The sequence below is a fragment of the Rhagoletis zephyria genome, unplaced genomic scaffold, assembly GCF_001687245.7.
Source record: "Rhagoletis zephyria isolate East Lansing unplaced genomic scaffold, Rhagoletis_zephyria_1.1 Rzeph_scaffold_00435, whole genome shotgun sequence".
Taxonomy (NCBI): domain Eukaryota; kingdom Metazoa; phylum Arthropoda; class Insecta; order Diptera; family Tephritidae; genus Rhagoletis; species Rhagoletis zephyria.
The window spans coordinates 74,316-90,424 of record NW_016157519.1 but is presented as its reverse complement, the minus strand read 5'-3'; the positions used below and the strand labels follow the sequence as shown (position 1 = coordinate 90,424).

The 16,109-nt window shown below is 33.7% G+C and overlaps 1 protein-coding gene across 7 annotated transcripts in view; it reads right to left on the bottom strand.

The window, feature by feature from the left end:
- exp (expansion) overlaps positions 1-15,719 on the bottom strand; it is a 150,590-nt gene extending 134,871 nt beyond the window's left edge. Inside the window, exons 1-2 of one of the 7 annotated variants that reach the window (XM_017611653.1) lie at positions 15,451-15,719; positions 9,541-9,850 (exon numbers count right to left, since the gene is read on the bottom strand). The gene's annotated coding sequence lies outside the window, so the exon portion shown is untranslated. The remainder of the gene's footprint in view (positions 1-9,540; positions 9,851-15,450) is intronic. The other 6 variants (XM_017611654.1, XM_017611655.1, XM_017611656.1 and 3 more) reach the window with 6 other exon arrangements.
- Between the last annotated feature and the right edge of the window lie 390 nt (positions 15,720-16,109).

Genomic DNA, 16,109 nt, shown 5'->3' with positions numbered 1-16,109 from the left:
GGTTGACACGAACTCGTAAAGAAATTTTTGTACGAAAATTCTCAAAAAAAATCTGCAAGAAATTCTTTACATAGCAGCATTATTTTCATTGCTTTTGCGATTTTATTTCATTTTAGAAACTTTGGCAAAATATCGGATGAGATCTTTACGAACTCTTTAAAATTTCTCTACAATTCAGGGATGGCATACATATTTTCCAGAAAGTGAATAAATGTATTTTTATGAATGTACGTACATAGCTACCCAGCTCAATATAAGTGGTTATAACTGCACATGCCCTGCCCCCTCTATGTCGAAGGTGTTTGATTGATGCGTGATTACTCTTTAAGCCGCCGCATCTCCTCTTTCTTGCGGTTATTGTACCTGCAATGTTGCAAGTGCAAAACCACTAGCAGGCAGCTTAGTTACTTATGTTTACGTTTTTCTTGCTACAAGCGTTTTTGTTGGATGCGCAAATTCACAATTCGCAGCGGCAACGCATTGTCTGCACAGCTCCCCACTGCAGCTACCATCAATAAGAGTGGGACTAGTGGATCCAATGTGAATCTGAAACTTGTTTGCTTATTTTCACAGCTTTTTACATTTATGCATATCTACATGTATATGAATATACGTTTGTCTTCTGCTAGCTTTGATGTTGTTTTCTTTATTTTTTTTTGCATAAACCTCTGGCAGTTATTGCATAACATGCAACTGCGCATCCCCTCTATGCGCCTGCCGGCAGTCAAAGTGCGCATTTTGCTCACGATTTTGTTTTGTTTAGCCTTTCTTGTTTACATATATATATGTATTATATTTTATATGTTGTGTACTGGAGTCATTTGCACATTTTCTGCACTTTTTAGTTAGCAATTACTCTAACAATAAGTAATGCACTTACTTACACTTGCTACTAATATTAAAGAGGAGCTACATACATACTTTAGTTTGCTTAAGCATTAACAAATAGAATTTGCAAACTCGAGAAATTACCTCAGCGGCTAATGTGAGCCACTGTGTGTTGCAAAAGTCATTTAAAGGAAATCATGCTAATTGAAGATACAGGCATTTGATAAATTTTGCTCATATTTGGCAACACAAACCTACGTATGATGATTTTGACGTAACTTACTATTTTTGATTACTTAAGTAGGCGAAAAGCTAAAGCATTGAATTTTAAAGGGTTGGGCTAACTTAAGTAATACTTAGAAAAGCTAGTTGGTTGACATTGAAATAATTTAATGTAGCTTTTTGAGTCATCGTTAAAAATCTTCAATGCCAATTTTTATATTCGAACAGACTTTTTAACATATGTAGCATCTGAAACAAAACTGTATTAGCATCATTCATTTAACTTTAAAATACTAGGCATGTCTTCCGTCCAAACTCTCTTTTTATTACATAGACATGATAAAACTCTACAACAACTGTGAATTCAACGGAACATTTTCAAGGCAGTAGTACACTCTGCACAGGCGTAGAAATATTTTTTTAGAATACTAGCAAAGTAAAGTGACTTATGCAGGGCGCGGAAGTGTGCAGAAGTCGAGTCATGATGCATTCGTTTCGGCATGACGAAACTATTACTCTACTATGATTAGGCGCGTAATGTGCGGAGTGCATACGTTTACAAGACAATTATGGCAATTCTCTTTCAACTCACCGCAGTCTTTCGAAAGACAAACGGCTTTTGTAGGGTAGTTGTCAAATCTGACTCTGTTCTGTCTTTCGAAAGACTGATTAAAATATCTGCTAACGAGGAGGTCTAATCTTTATTCTGTTTGCCTTTTAGCAAAAAGTTATTTAAAAATGAAATTAAATTAAAAATACATACATATACATATATTTTTCTAATTAAAAAAATAAAATCAAAAATTTAAAAGCAAATTAGATGAAGGACAGATTTAATAAAAAAAGACAAAATAAATAAATAAATTTTCTAAAAATAAAAGGAAATAAAAAAGAAATATTTTTTTTTTCAAGCAACAAAATCTAAAACTTGAATAAAAAGTAACACACTAATTTAACTAAAAAAACAATTAATTAAGTTCCTAAAAGTTAAATAAAATTTAAACAATAAAATTCAAACAAAATAGAGTTTAAAAGAAAAAAAAATAAAGAAAAACTTAATAAATTTCAAAAAATCAAATTAAATTAAAAAATTACTTCTCATTTCAAAACGCTAAAATTCAAAAATGAAAAGAAAATTAAATTCAAAATTTAAAAAAATTGCACTAAAAATTTAAAAAGAAAAAAAATGTATTAAAAAAAAAGTAATTGATATATAAGTTTTTAAAAATTCTTTTTATATATTACAATCTAAAAATTTAATTCCTGGCTAGCACATCGGCGCTGCAATTTTCTTAATATCTCTCCATGTCCCGGCGCCCATATGAGGCTGATCTTGAAGATGCAAATGACAGATTACACAGGCCAACAAAAATAAAAATAAAACATTTTTGCGGCAAATGTTAAAGCTGTTTTTGATAGGCTTTTTTGGCTTTTGTACGGAGCTTTTTGAAATTTTTCGGGAATGTTTAGGTAAAATGGTACATCCTAATCTTAACATTCGGTTCGTGACAATTTCAAACCAATTACATTCATGCCAACCGGCAAAGACCGTATTGCATGCACTTGATTAATTTTCAATTTTTGAATCTTCATTTATTTTTCACGCTTAACACCCTGCATTTATGTTTAAATTTGCAAGTTAATTGCCGCCCACGCACAACGGAAAGCAGACGAAGACAACGAGCGCCTACAGCAGCAAATGAGGCAATAAAAATTAATCGACTACAAAAAAATAAAAAATTAAATAACCAGCCATGCAACCAATCGTGCCACAAAAATCCCATCATAGTAGCTAAACTGCAATCTTCGCTTGCGAGTGCACCCGGGAAAAAACCAGCAAAGTGTTATGAGTAGCGATGGGAGCGGTGGCAGCCAACATTCGACACTTCTGCTTCTTCAATGAGTGGCTGCAGCATCGCTGAGTGCCGCATTAACTTACTTACGTGCATACATACATATGTTATTAGCGGATTTCATTTTTGTTACTGTTTCATTGCTGCATATGCATATACCGTAAAGCGTTGCCTGTGAGTGCCGTTGACGGAAACTGGAACTAAACGAAGAGAAGCAGCTGGGAGAACATAGCTGTTATTTTTACTTTTTTTTTGTAGACTTGCCGCTCTAGGTGATGCGACTGTTGCATGCTTTGAACGTTTAAGATGTCAAAATAAAAATACACATGTGAATGTTGTAAATTACTGTATACAAATAAAAACAAACATATGTAAGTATGTACATATATACATTTGTTTACATCCAAAGAAATGAATATAAACTTAGCAAAATTATAGCATTTTTTATAATTTCCTTACTGACTTGCCTTTTAAAAATTACTTTAATAGTACTTTTGAAAACTAGAATTCAATCATAAAAAAATATATCTTTATATCGATGGCTGAGTGGAAGATCGCATATCTCGGCAGCCAGTTCGAAAACGCTTTATCTCAGAAAACTTTTCAAAAACGCCCAATTTTAGAATTTTACTAAAAAACATCCTATCTCAGAATTTGGTTGAAAAACGAGATAAGGTGTTTTTCAATAAAATTTTCTGAGATAGGGAGTTTTCGAACTGGCTGCCGAGATAGGTCAATCTTGCACTCAGCCATCGATATACAACTCAAGCACAACAGCTGCACCGATTTTATGATCTTTGAATTTTTGAATTTGTCTTCGCTCCGAATAGCAGAATAACTATTAAAACCACGGAAAAATTCACACAATAGTATATATGTGAAATAATAATTTTCTCTTAGATTTTACATGAAACGTCGTTTTTTGGCGATATCTTTAGAGCGGTTTGACTAATGCGATGATTTTTTTGGACGGTTAGAGGCGAAAATGCTTCCTAAAAATGTCCTTTAATGTTGAGTCTGAATTAAAGATAATTGGTAAAGAAGGTTTAAGAATAACACTTAGATTAAGATTAATGTGAGGATTAAGCAAAAATTAATTACGTAGATGAATATAAAGATAAAGTTAAAGTCAGAGATAAAAATTAAAATAAAGATAGGTACAGATAAAGACGAAATATGAAGGTAAATACATATACTTCATATAAGGACAAATTTGAAGATGATTATAAAGATGAAGAAAAGTATAAAGTTAGAGATAAAAATAAAAGTAAGGGTAAGGATAAAGATGGGAATAAAGACAAAGAAACGCCACTCACTCCAACTTAACTAACCTCAGCTCAACCCAAATTACCACAACTTACATATCTCAACACACCTCATCTCAACTGAGCTCCCCTCAACTCAAATAAATGCAGCTAAATTCACCCCAGCTCATCTCAACGCACCATAATTCACCGCAACTCACTTCAATTCCCCCCAGCTCGCCTTATCACACGTCAACTCAACTTAACTCGCCCAACTTTAACTCACTAATAACTGCTGGGGATAAAACTCATTGAAAATGTGATTCACACGACGATACACAAAGGAAACTTCATAGGCGAGGAAGTTCTCATTTCGAGAATTCCGATGATCCCAATCGATATATCATTCGAGTTTAAATGAGTTTTGTCTCCGATTCGTTTTACATTCGCCAGTACGATCAACAAAACACAAGGTTAATCCTTGAGTGTTTGTGGCCTTAATGGCTTTAGGATTTATTCCCCCAGCCTAAAATCAACCGGACAAAATCCCCGCAACAATAATCCAACCGAATAAAATCATCCGTTAAATACCCAGCAATTGGAGCTCCTGCAATGGGCTCTTCCTAAAACCGGTATTAAAAAGTTAACAAAAATATATATTATTTATCTCCAACAACTACTACAAAGATTTCCCGCGCAAAAAACCCCCCATAGGTAATACCTGCAAAGTAGTTATTAAACAAAAACAAGATATCAAATTAGCTCCAACAACTACGCACAAAACTGTATATAAACCTACATTTATTGGGGATCTCACTTGCTCTTCACTCGGCCTTTGCAGAACATGTTTCAACCAGTTTTTTTCTAATATTTTAGGCGGTTTGTTGAAACTTTGATTTTTCCAATACGGCTCTACATGCTCGAGATTTTCCCAATCAAATCTTGTTAACCCTATCAAGTGTGAATGACAAACTCAGTTAAAAATTATAGTTTCGATAACGTCATTAACGCGGTAAGGGCTTTTATTTCCTTACAACAAAAATTGCCGTTTCCCAAAACCTGCTCTCGTTTTCTTAAGTAAAAATTTAAATTGCTAGCAGTATTTCTTCCTAAAAATAAATTTCCGCCACACCAGACACGCTTCACTTGCTGCACGATTGCATTTGTAAATGGTCCCTCTTTAACTGTGAAGTGAATTATTGCACTTGCATAAGCAATAAAGTTCAAATGAATTATATTGAATATGAAATTATTTCCTACAACAACAACAACCAAAAATCCCCCGCATTAACAATAGAAATTTTGCATTGTTTAGTGTATCATAGCGATGTTGTAAGATTTTGTGAGAATCGGTTTCAAATGCGGCAGTTATTATTTAATTCCTAGTGAAATATACCAGCAACCAAAAAAAAACAGAAAAAAAACAAGCTACAACAATAGCAGCAGCAGCAGCAGCAAAAGTGGCAACAACACCGAATGCCACAGCAGCAGGCCAATGACATGACAAGAGAAGTATGAAGACAAAAACCAAAAAAAAAACGAAACGGAAAACTTAAGCGGCAAACTGCATGAATAAGCAAACGGCGTGCGAGTAAAATCACAGCCTCACTGTATGGTAATGTAGGTAGCACGTAAGCGTCTATGTATGTATGTACTAGATGGCACCAAAGAGTTAAAAATCAAGCGCAATTGAGACTGTAGAGGAAATAAATGCTGAAAAGCTTAGACAGCCACATATGTAGCTGCAACAAAGCCAATTGAATAATGAAGGGCGGAGTTACATATGAATTTTTCACTGTACATTACATGGATGGCGCTTTAAAATATTATAATGAGATACATATACATGTATGCATATGAGATTGTTAGTCAGCTATGTATGCCGGTAGTTGCATGCAGCGCGCTTTAAGGCCTACAGCAACTTGAAACTGAACATTATTGCTAGTCAAAATAAAGATGGTACGTCTCGCCCAGTATACACACAGATAAACATACATATGTACACCAATTTGTATTGTTCACCTGCAGCCCAACCACAACTTCATATATAAGCACTTAACCGGTGACAACGACCTTGAGCCGCAGCCTCAACTAACTACTTGGCTTCTAGCTTTGCAGCCACTCAGCGGCCTTATATGTATGTATATATGTAAGTAGCAGCACTATTGCTTGTATAAATTGGTGCTATTATTGTATATGTAGCAATGTATGCGTGATTATAATTTTAGCTCATTGCAGCTTTTAGATTTCTCTCAAAATACGCTGAACATGTTAACTTAAGAAAACAAAAACCGACCACGAACGACAAACAATTAAAACAGTACAGCGTCATAAACAAGCCGGAAGTACAATAAAGCCATATTCGTATGTGTATTTTTTAACAATTCAAAATTTCGATTTTTTTTTTTTTTTTTTTGTTTTCAATCTCAAGTACATTGTTCACAAATTGTATACATGCTTTTACTAATTCTTAAAAATTCGTTTAATGAAAATGTATCAAAATTATCTCACAACGATCTCAAGTACATACATATGTATGTACATGTGTTACAGAAAAGGCGGAAAATATTTAGCTACAGGAGTACGAAGCATTTTAGGCAGATAGAAGAACACACAGAAACAATTGCTCATACGCGTTGTTGGCCAAACGCCATGCCAAAGAGTACGGTAAAGGCATTGCGTCTAATAAATACATACAAATTTCAGGGTTTAAAATTTGTTATTTTGTATATAATACACTCAAAATGTTTACATTTTCTAAAAGCTTTGTTTCAAAAAACTCTACAGTAAAGTCTCACTTCCTCATGTGACTTTCAATAGCTTAAAAATAAGTATATTTTTGTCTTTATTTGACCAGGGCGAAATACCGAGTTATTTCGCTTTTGAAAGGCGCTTACTATATAGCTACCTACTTAGAAAGGTATGCAACTACAGTGTTGGAAGAAATTATAGAAACTTTTTATTTTGACCAGTTTTGGCTATACATATTTCTTCTGTTTATTCGATGTTTAATATTTTTGTATAAAAGTCTAGCGCATTATATAACATGCGCCATATAAATCCACATTTCAAACCAAAATTATAAAAATTCAGCAAATTTTACCAAAATATTCCAAAAATTTCTAACTTTTTATTCAGACTTTTTAGGAAAAATTTTAGGTAAATTGCAAATTTCTTTTTTGATGCAAGAAAATATCTATATGCACCAGACCTTTTTAAAAAATATTAAACATCGTAGAAACAAGTGCAATATAGCCAAAACGGGTCAAACTAAAAAGTTTTTATTATTTCTTCCACCACCATATATATTTATATGAATAGCCACTTACATAAATAAGTCTGTATACATTTACACACAATGCTTATTGTACATATGCAAGTATGCAATGCATATGTAAAACTACCGAGACCGTAGCTACTTAAGTACAAAGACTCTCGAAAAATGCTTGAACTTAAGATTGTTTATTTATTTACACTTCCAGATGTTTAAATGTTTACCTTGTATTGGAAAAATTTAAAAGTATGTTTTAATGAGCAAATCAAAATTTCAAAAAGTTTATAAAGTTTCTTCCAAGGCGTATTCATATAAAGTGATGCTACCAGAGCTGCCGATTTTAAGGCGAATTTGTGCCGGAGAGCTTTTTGGGAGTGTTGGCGAAATGCGTACCGATGCGCTTAAACCTTTCTCAAGCGATTTCCGTGCAGCTGATAGGGACCGCCTGTGATCAACAACCGCCCAGTTTGCCTACGTAACTCATATGCCCTTCCTTTCCGAGTTAATGGACTCGAGCGAGCCCTGCCTAGCTAATTCAGCAGCCCTGCAATTACCAGTGATGCCAGTGATTCCTGGAACCCAAATCAGCTTCAATTTGAAGTATTCCGTGGTGGTAGAGGGAGAGGTCAGGCATTCCCTGAACAGTTTCGCAAAACTGCAGCAAAACATTGGTGCATAGCCGATCGCCTGGCTTATTTATAGCGGTCACCTCTTCCTGAAAGAAGCTGCATTGATCGGACAGGAATACTGTTCCTAACAGTAGAAACCTCTTTAAACTCTCCCGTCCAGCTTTGCTTTGTCCGTGAGGATTTTTATTGGACCTCTACTTCAGATATTGTCATTCTCTTATTCGCCCCTTGGAGGCATGAGCGTGGAGAAGGATCCGTTTGAAGCCAGCCTCGGAACACTCCGCTTTATTTGATTCGATAGGAAGGCGAAAATTTTGAGACTTGTCGAGTGCTCGCACGCTGGGTTGAAAGAGAACCCAGAGCTTTCATGTAAGAATTAAAATAGTTTTGACCTGGAAATCTGGATATATGTAGATATATGCTTATCATTCTCAAGAAAGTGCATCGAAATTACGCCAAATGCGCTAATTTTATAGTAGTAAGTTAGTATTAGGCACAGCTATCAATCAACTCATATTCATTTTCATAAACATACTCATATTCTTATTCTTAAACACATTCGTAATCTTTTTATTCATTCTCTTATTATATCCATATTTGTTTTCATATTAATTCATACTCATAGTCGTCTTTATTCTTACATCCGTATTCACTCTTTTATATTCATGTTCACTTTCCTACATCATATTCATACGCATACTCATATTCATATTTCTATTCATTTTTATATTCAAACTCTCATTCATATCCATACCCATTTCATATATAACATTTTTTCCCAACCATGCCAAACATTTTTCATATCATTTCTGGAGAGCTGCATATTAATTTAAGATATTTTGGTAGAAGAAAATTTCTTATTTATTTCTTCAGCGTTTCCTTATATGATTTTTTCTTTGTTTTTCTTGACGGCTGTTAATCTCTAGAAAAATGAAAACACTCAAAAGAAATGAGAAATTTTCTTCTACTGAAATTTCTTAAATTAGTTTGCAGTTTTCAAGAAATAAATGTTCGCAATGGTTCGCATATGGGTCGTTCCACATCAAAACGCATGCGGCTCTGCCCGAAAATGGTGGAAAGCTATCATTATTTTTAAGATGTGAAAAGTTATGTATTTTTATGTAGAATCGAAGATTATGTGGCGCTTATAAAAAAAAACAACAATTCGGTACTAAATAAGTCACCACTTTCCGATCAGTCTCCCGAAAATTTTCCTATGAATTGTTTATGAAAATTCAGATAAGCGACAAAAATCGTAAATACATAAGTATATGAAAATACTTCTTTTCCGCTCCTCATTTATATCGCCTAAGTTATATATAATAGTACTAGCATATCATACATACAATTGTATATGTTTTAAATTCATGCTGCTTGTCTAATTTCCTCTATAATGAAAACGAAATTTAACATTGCAAACACAATTGAAATTGAAAGTAAATAATATACCACTGGTTTATTTGCAATAACTCTTAGCGTGTGAAGCTTACCTTTGCTGTATGTATTTCCTCAAGGTGTAAATTAGTTGTGTTGATTCGCTGATTTTTGTATTTATTTTTGTTTATGTTGCTTTGAACTTATTGCTCTTTAGTTTTGAGTTGTGTTTTTTTTTTTGTTCTTGGTTTTTTACTTCTTATATTTTTAATTTATTTAATTTTTTATTTTTAGCGCAAATACTTTAAAGGGCTGCTGCAAATACTGTTCTTGGCACTTGTGAAAATACACCACTACGATTTTTTTCAGGCTGTTACTCATACGCCGGGGTGGACGAGTTCTAAAACATTATTATGTGTTACTTAGCTGCGTAAGAGAGAAGGTACATGTATACATTTAGTGCTTGAGAATTTGACTATTTTAAGGCAAGCATTTTTGGTTTTCATGCTAACATTTATCTTAAAACTCCCGCATTAAAAAAAATATTAATAGTCACAAATATTTTATTTTTGTTTCCCTTATTTTGAGTTTTCCCATTAAGTACCATTGAATTTTTATCAAATATTTTCTAAGCAAAGAAAAAATCTATTCGAAACCACAATAATTCTTGCATCATTCACAATCGCGCTTTCAGCCAATTCTTTCATTGTGCGTGCGTAAGTTGTTTGTAACGGGTGATTTTTTAAGAGCTTGATACCTTTTTTTTTAAAAAAAACGCATAAAATTTGCAAAATCTCATCGGTTCTTTATTTGAAACGTTAGATTGGTCCANCGAACCGAACACTGATTTTGGTAATAAAATTCAATGATTTGCAAGCGTTGCTCGTTAGTAAGTCTATTCATGATGAAATGTCAAAGCATACTGAGCATCTTTCTCTTTGACACCATGTCTGAAATCCCACGTGATCTGTCAAATACTAATGCATGAAAATCCTAACCTCAAAAAAATCACCCGTTATACGTGTAACAGTTATATTTTACCGAAGTTTTAACAATTATTGTTCATACATAGTGTGCATGTATGTAGGTATACGTATCTATATTTTCTTAAAACCACTCAAGCACACAGCTGTTTTACTGGAATCCACTGACAAGTTTTCTTTCGCAAATGCATGCGAATGTATATGTATGTATGAGCGTGTGTGTATGTTTTGTGGCTTTGTGCTACCCGTTGCGCTTGCTACCCTGCAGGAAGTGATGTTAGCTTAAATCTAACTTTAATCTGTTTACGCGAACACTAGTGCTGACTATTAACTGGACATTTTGTTGTTATGGGGCGATGGCAAAAAAAAGTCACTGCTGGATACCCTTGCATTAGGTACCAACTAACTTGTAACTAACTACTTTTTGATCTAAAATATCAGTGGGAATTAGGGTATTTATCAAAACGCGTAAATGCTTCGTAACGGCGAAAACCTCGTAAACTAGGTGTATATGATTATGTGGTTTTCACGCGTTTATATGACTTTCCCTAATGTGATTTGACATTATTTTTTTACGTATTGTGCTTAAGGGGGTCCCATATTCGAATTCCACCAGACATAAGATCCAAATGATAGCATAAGATTTCGATCTTCTTTAATAATACTAAATTCCAAAAATCTTCTAGGAAGTGCAGAAAAATGTGTATTCAAGTAACTAATATTTGTATGAAGATATTTATATAGAAACTTGTTTAAAGAAAACAAACTTCCGATTACGCTTGCATGACTCCTGCATGACTTCACAATTCATTTTGAATAGGTTTTGTCATAGCTAATTAGAAGTGAGTTATGTATTTATCGAAATCCCGCAAAAAAGCTAACTACAAATTGATTATTTTTATCAATTGATAATTTTTCACTGCAGGGTAGTTAGTTACTCACATTTCTTTGTATGTGTGTTGCAAGTTTTTTTTTATTATCATTTTGTTTTTATAATGTCGCTGTGCGATTGCTGCGGCTGCTGCTGCTGCAGCATGCAGCCACAATTAATTTCACTTTTTTTCCTTGAAAGCAAAACAACAATTTGCGCGTGCTGTTTATTGTTGTAATTTGTTGGAGTTGCTGTTTGCCGTTTTTCTATTTTTGCTGTTACCCACTTTGGTGTTTAAGTTTATAATTATTTTTGTTTATTTGTATTTGTATTTGTTGTTGTTGTTGTCTTTATTGTTGTTCTTCGTAACTTGCTCGCATTTGCTTGCATTGTTGTAATTATGTGCTGGTTTTATAATTTTTTTTTCACTAGCTGCGTTGGTTAACTCGTTTGTTTCTTGCGGTTATTGAAAACTTGTTTGTTGTAGTTTTTACCACCAGCTAGTTGCTTGACTTAAAATTTCGTATATCATTTTCGTTTATTTTGCGTATTATTTTGTTAACATACCGTGGCGGTCAAAAGTGGTTGAATGGTGTTTCGTTTTTAATATTTACAATGCTTTTGAAGCTAAATTTTTTTTCGATATCTTTTTATAAAAATATGGTTTATGCCTTAACAAAATCAGAAGAAGAACAGAATTTAGAAGAATTCCAAAAATTTTTATATATATTTCGAGCTTTTTAAGCAGAATTTTTATAAATTTTTTGGGCATGCAGTTAACAGGCTTATAAAATTTTAGTGAAATAAGTGCAAGTTTTGAGCGACTAAAAAATCGTTTTGAGTTTTAATAGTTCTTTTTGTTGACGGAGTTCGGCACTTTTATTTAAAATGGCAATTTCAACACCCTTTCGTCCTTGTGAACAAAATTTTTTTTTTTAATTCTACAGAGTTTTCTCTTTCGTTTGTTACCGTTATTATTATTCGACTTTGTACTGAATTTTTGAAAAAAATTTATTTATGAATTATTCATCTCTTAGAAATTTTAAAGTGCCTTAAAAAATATCAGAGATAAAAACTAAAAATGCAGTTTTACTTTATTTTGCCCATATTATATTGCGTGCATTGATTGCTTCGTGTTTCAATTTTGTTTTTTTTTTGTGGCACTTTGTAGCAGATCCGGAGAAAAACAGGTATGATAGAAACTGAATAAATCGATCCCGTTGTTTTGTTCCCAAGTGCGCTTAAAAACCTAAACCGAAATAGGAACACGAAACTTTCGGTAGTGTTTTCACAAGAACGAAAGTGAGAACAAAACTGACGATAATCACCTCAATGAGAATATACGAAGAAAACCCTGGAGAACGTTCCCAAAGCGAACAAAAATTTCGGGAAAATTTTTAATAGAACGAAATTGTAACAAAAGTATTTGGAATGTTCTAGCAAAAAAAAAAAAAAACGGGAAAAAAGTTTTAGCAACGTTTGGATAAAGAACCAAACGGAAACAAATCTTCTCCGAACTATTCGGAAAGAGCGGAAGCGACCCCTAAGAGACCCCTAAGAGCCACTGTTTTAATAATCTTGGAAAAATTCGAATAAGTAGAAATGTTTCGAAGGAAATATTTCAAAAAAAGTGATGCTTCTTGATAGATTAAACAACGAGAATTGCGAAATTATTATCAACTAAGAATTTGGTCAACGGAATCCAAATTTCTCTTTTACTCTTTTGAGGCATCGTATTATTGTACTTATATTATTTTGAAAAAAACTAAGCATAGTGACTTTACCAATATTGGAACACTGCCAATGAACGGTACACTCGAAAAATATTCTAAAAATAACTCGTGCATTTCGGTAACAATTAAGAAAAAATTCCATTTATTTTATAATAGTTGTATTAGAAAATCACGAGAAGTTGAAATGATTCAACTCTCCTTTGGTCTAGACTTAACACCTTTTCAACCCAACTAGCAGGCGAGGGTGAGAATGCGTATCAGTTTTGGTTTAGTTCTGCGCCAGAACCAAATTTTATGTGAAGGATGTTTCTGAAAATGCATCCAACATTAACATAAAGTACAAAATGAGAACAAAACTCGGAACGCACTCAAAAAAATAAAATAAATTAAAACAAGACTCTCAAGAACGTTCGCAAGAACAAGATCGTCATCAAAAAAAACAACAAATGCAAACAGAACCCTCAAGAACAATAGAATAAGAATGAAACTTTCGGAATACATTTGTCAAGGAGGAACAAACATAAACAAAAGTCTAGGGAACGTTATGTCAGACAACAAAAGTTGAACAAAAGTTTTGAGAACTTAGAGTTAAGAATGAGTGTCCTACTTAAATTTTTTTTTGTTTAAAACGTTTGGCTCGCAGCATGATTTTAGCTCTGCACATATGAAAATACTCAGAATGGACTGGATAAGTTAGTTATTTTTGAATATAATCAAGCTGTCAGTTTAAGCTATACAAAAACGGACCGAAATTCATTACAAGTGAAATAAATTAAATCTGCATAACAGAAATAATTACTATTTGATTTTTATTTTTTCGATCACAAATCGACGGCTCAGTGAAAGATCGATCTACATTTCTCGGCAGCTGGTTGGAAGACGCCCTATCTTAGAATTTATTTCAAAAATGCCCTATCGCAAATGAAAATATATAAGTATAAAAGTTCGTTCTTCAATCAAATTCTGATGTAGGGTGTCCTTGAGCCATTTTCCGAGATAGGTCGGTCTTCCGTTCAGTTTTCGAAATAATGATTATTTTATGATTTATATTTTTCCGCTCAAAGATAATAATAATTATTTGAGTTTTATTTTTGCACTTAAAAAAAATGATTTTTTATAAAATTTAAAAGGCCATATATAAGAAATCAACTGAAATTTATTTGAAAAATTTGAGACGGATCCCTTTTATTAGGGTGTCGCTACCCCTGAAAAAGATACATCGGAAGTAATGAATCATAAAATAATCATTATTTTTTACCGAAAAACTAAAACTGCAATAGAAATTAAAATTTTTAACTTTTAATTTAGTTTTATTTTTCGATTAAACTCGAAAAATAAAATTCATTTTAGATTATGGTAGGACGAACGCAATTTTTTTAGTCGGCGATTTGGTAATATTTATATCTTATATGGATAAGTTATGCTTTGCTATAAATGCGGCAATTAATTTTGACCACCTAACTTGTGCCACACGCCACACCGTGCGCCCGTTAGGTTTTTTATTAATTTTTTGCCTAAATTTTAGATGTTTTTTTGAAACTCATTATATATTTTATGATTTGACCGCTAGTTTTATGCAGTTAATGTGTCTTTTTTTTACATTTACCACTTCAATTAAACTTTTCGCTCTTATAAGTTGCACGGCAATCTTGCACGCTATTCATTTAAAAATCATTTCACTTTTCTTACGCTTTAGTTGTTGTTGCACTATACACTTTGTTGTTGTCATCTTTTTTTTTTTGATGATTGTTGTTGCTTTTGTTTTTGGCATCAATGACACTAAACACATGCAACTTTCACAGCAGCAGCAGCACACAAACTCAACCGGAATGGTCACTCTAAAATGAATTGGAAGTTACCGAATTGCTTAGAGCAGCAACGAAAAAGAAAAAAATTGGAAAACTGCGAATAAAACTCAAATTTTTGCAAGAAAGCGCAAAGCTTTTTTTTTTATAATTTTTATATGCCTAATTTTTGTCGAATTTGATCTTTCGTTTTTTTTCGGAAGACTTTTATTTTCCTCCTATTTATTAATGAAGTTGTTTCACAATCTATTTGGAGTGTCGAAAATTTGCCAACATTTGGGGCTTGGGAAATAATTTTCCTGTCACTCAAACATTCAAACACCTGTTGTCACTTTAGCAGCAGCAGCAGCGGAACAATTTCACATCACAAATATGTACGACTAAATATACAATTTTCTTCATAGCCCATTGTCAACGCTCAATAGCAGCACGCAGCACTGTCATCAAAAATTTTCTTTGCTTCAAATGCCAGCGAATTTCGAAAATTTTCCGTATTTCATATTCAACACACAAGTGTCGTGAATGAAATATTTCCAATAGATTCAACCAAAAAAAAAAACACAAGAAGAAAAAGGCAAGCAAAATGTTTTCGAACTACACTTGTTGCACGTAAATACGTTGAAAGCATACGTACAATGTAAATATGTATATATGGCGTATGTTGTTGTTGTTGCTATTACAATGATTGCATATTGTACACGCACACCCAAAACCGCTCCACTACGTCCACTGAAGCGATGCCGAATTGTGTTGAAGAAGCAACTAACTAACTCACTAACTAAGCAAGCGAGCGACTAATAATAAGTTAGAAACTCGAACGGTAACGGTAACGGCAGCCGAAAACCACACTCAGCAAACGCACTCGACGACTTTCGCGACTCAACTGTTGGCCAGGCGCTGCAGCAAGTGGCCGCTCACCGTCACCACCAGTCACCAGCCAGCAGCCAGCAGTCACCGCTTTTCACACCGTCGCCGTCGCCGTCGCCTTCGCCTTAGCCGCTGCTACCAGCAAGTCAAACCAGCCGCCAAGCATAGCCGAAAAAACCGTCAACAAGCAACAACAAATAACAACAACAACCGAACACAGCTAATGAGCAGCAATGGTAGGCAAAAATACAAACAACAACAACAACACCACCACCAACACCAGCATTCAGCTATAAAGCACAAACGCATACTGTGCTACAAAGCTTGTATTACTGTTACCGTTGGCAAATTGCTAGTACCCAGTTAAGTATGCCTGCGTGTGTTTTTTTAGCTCGCATACTAGGCCACGTTCGTTGCTTAAGTCAT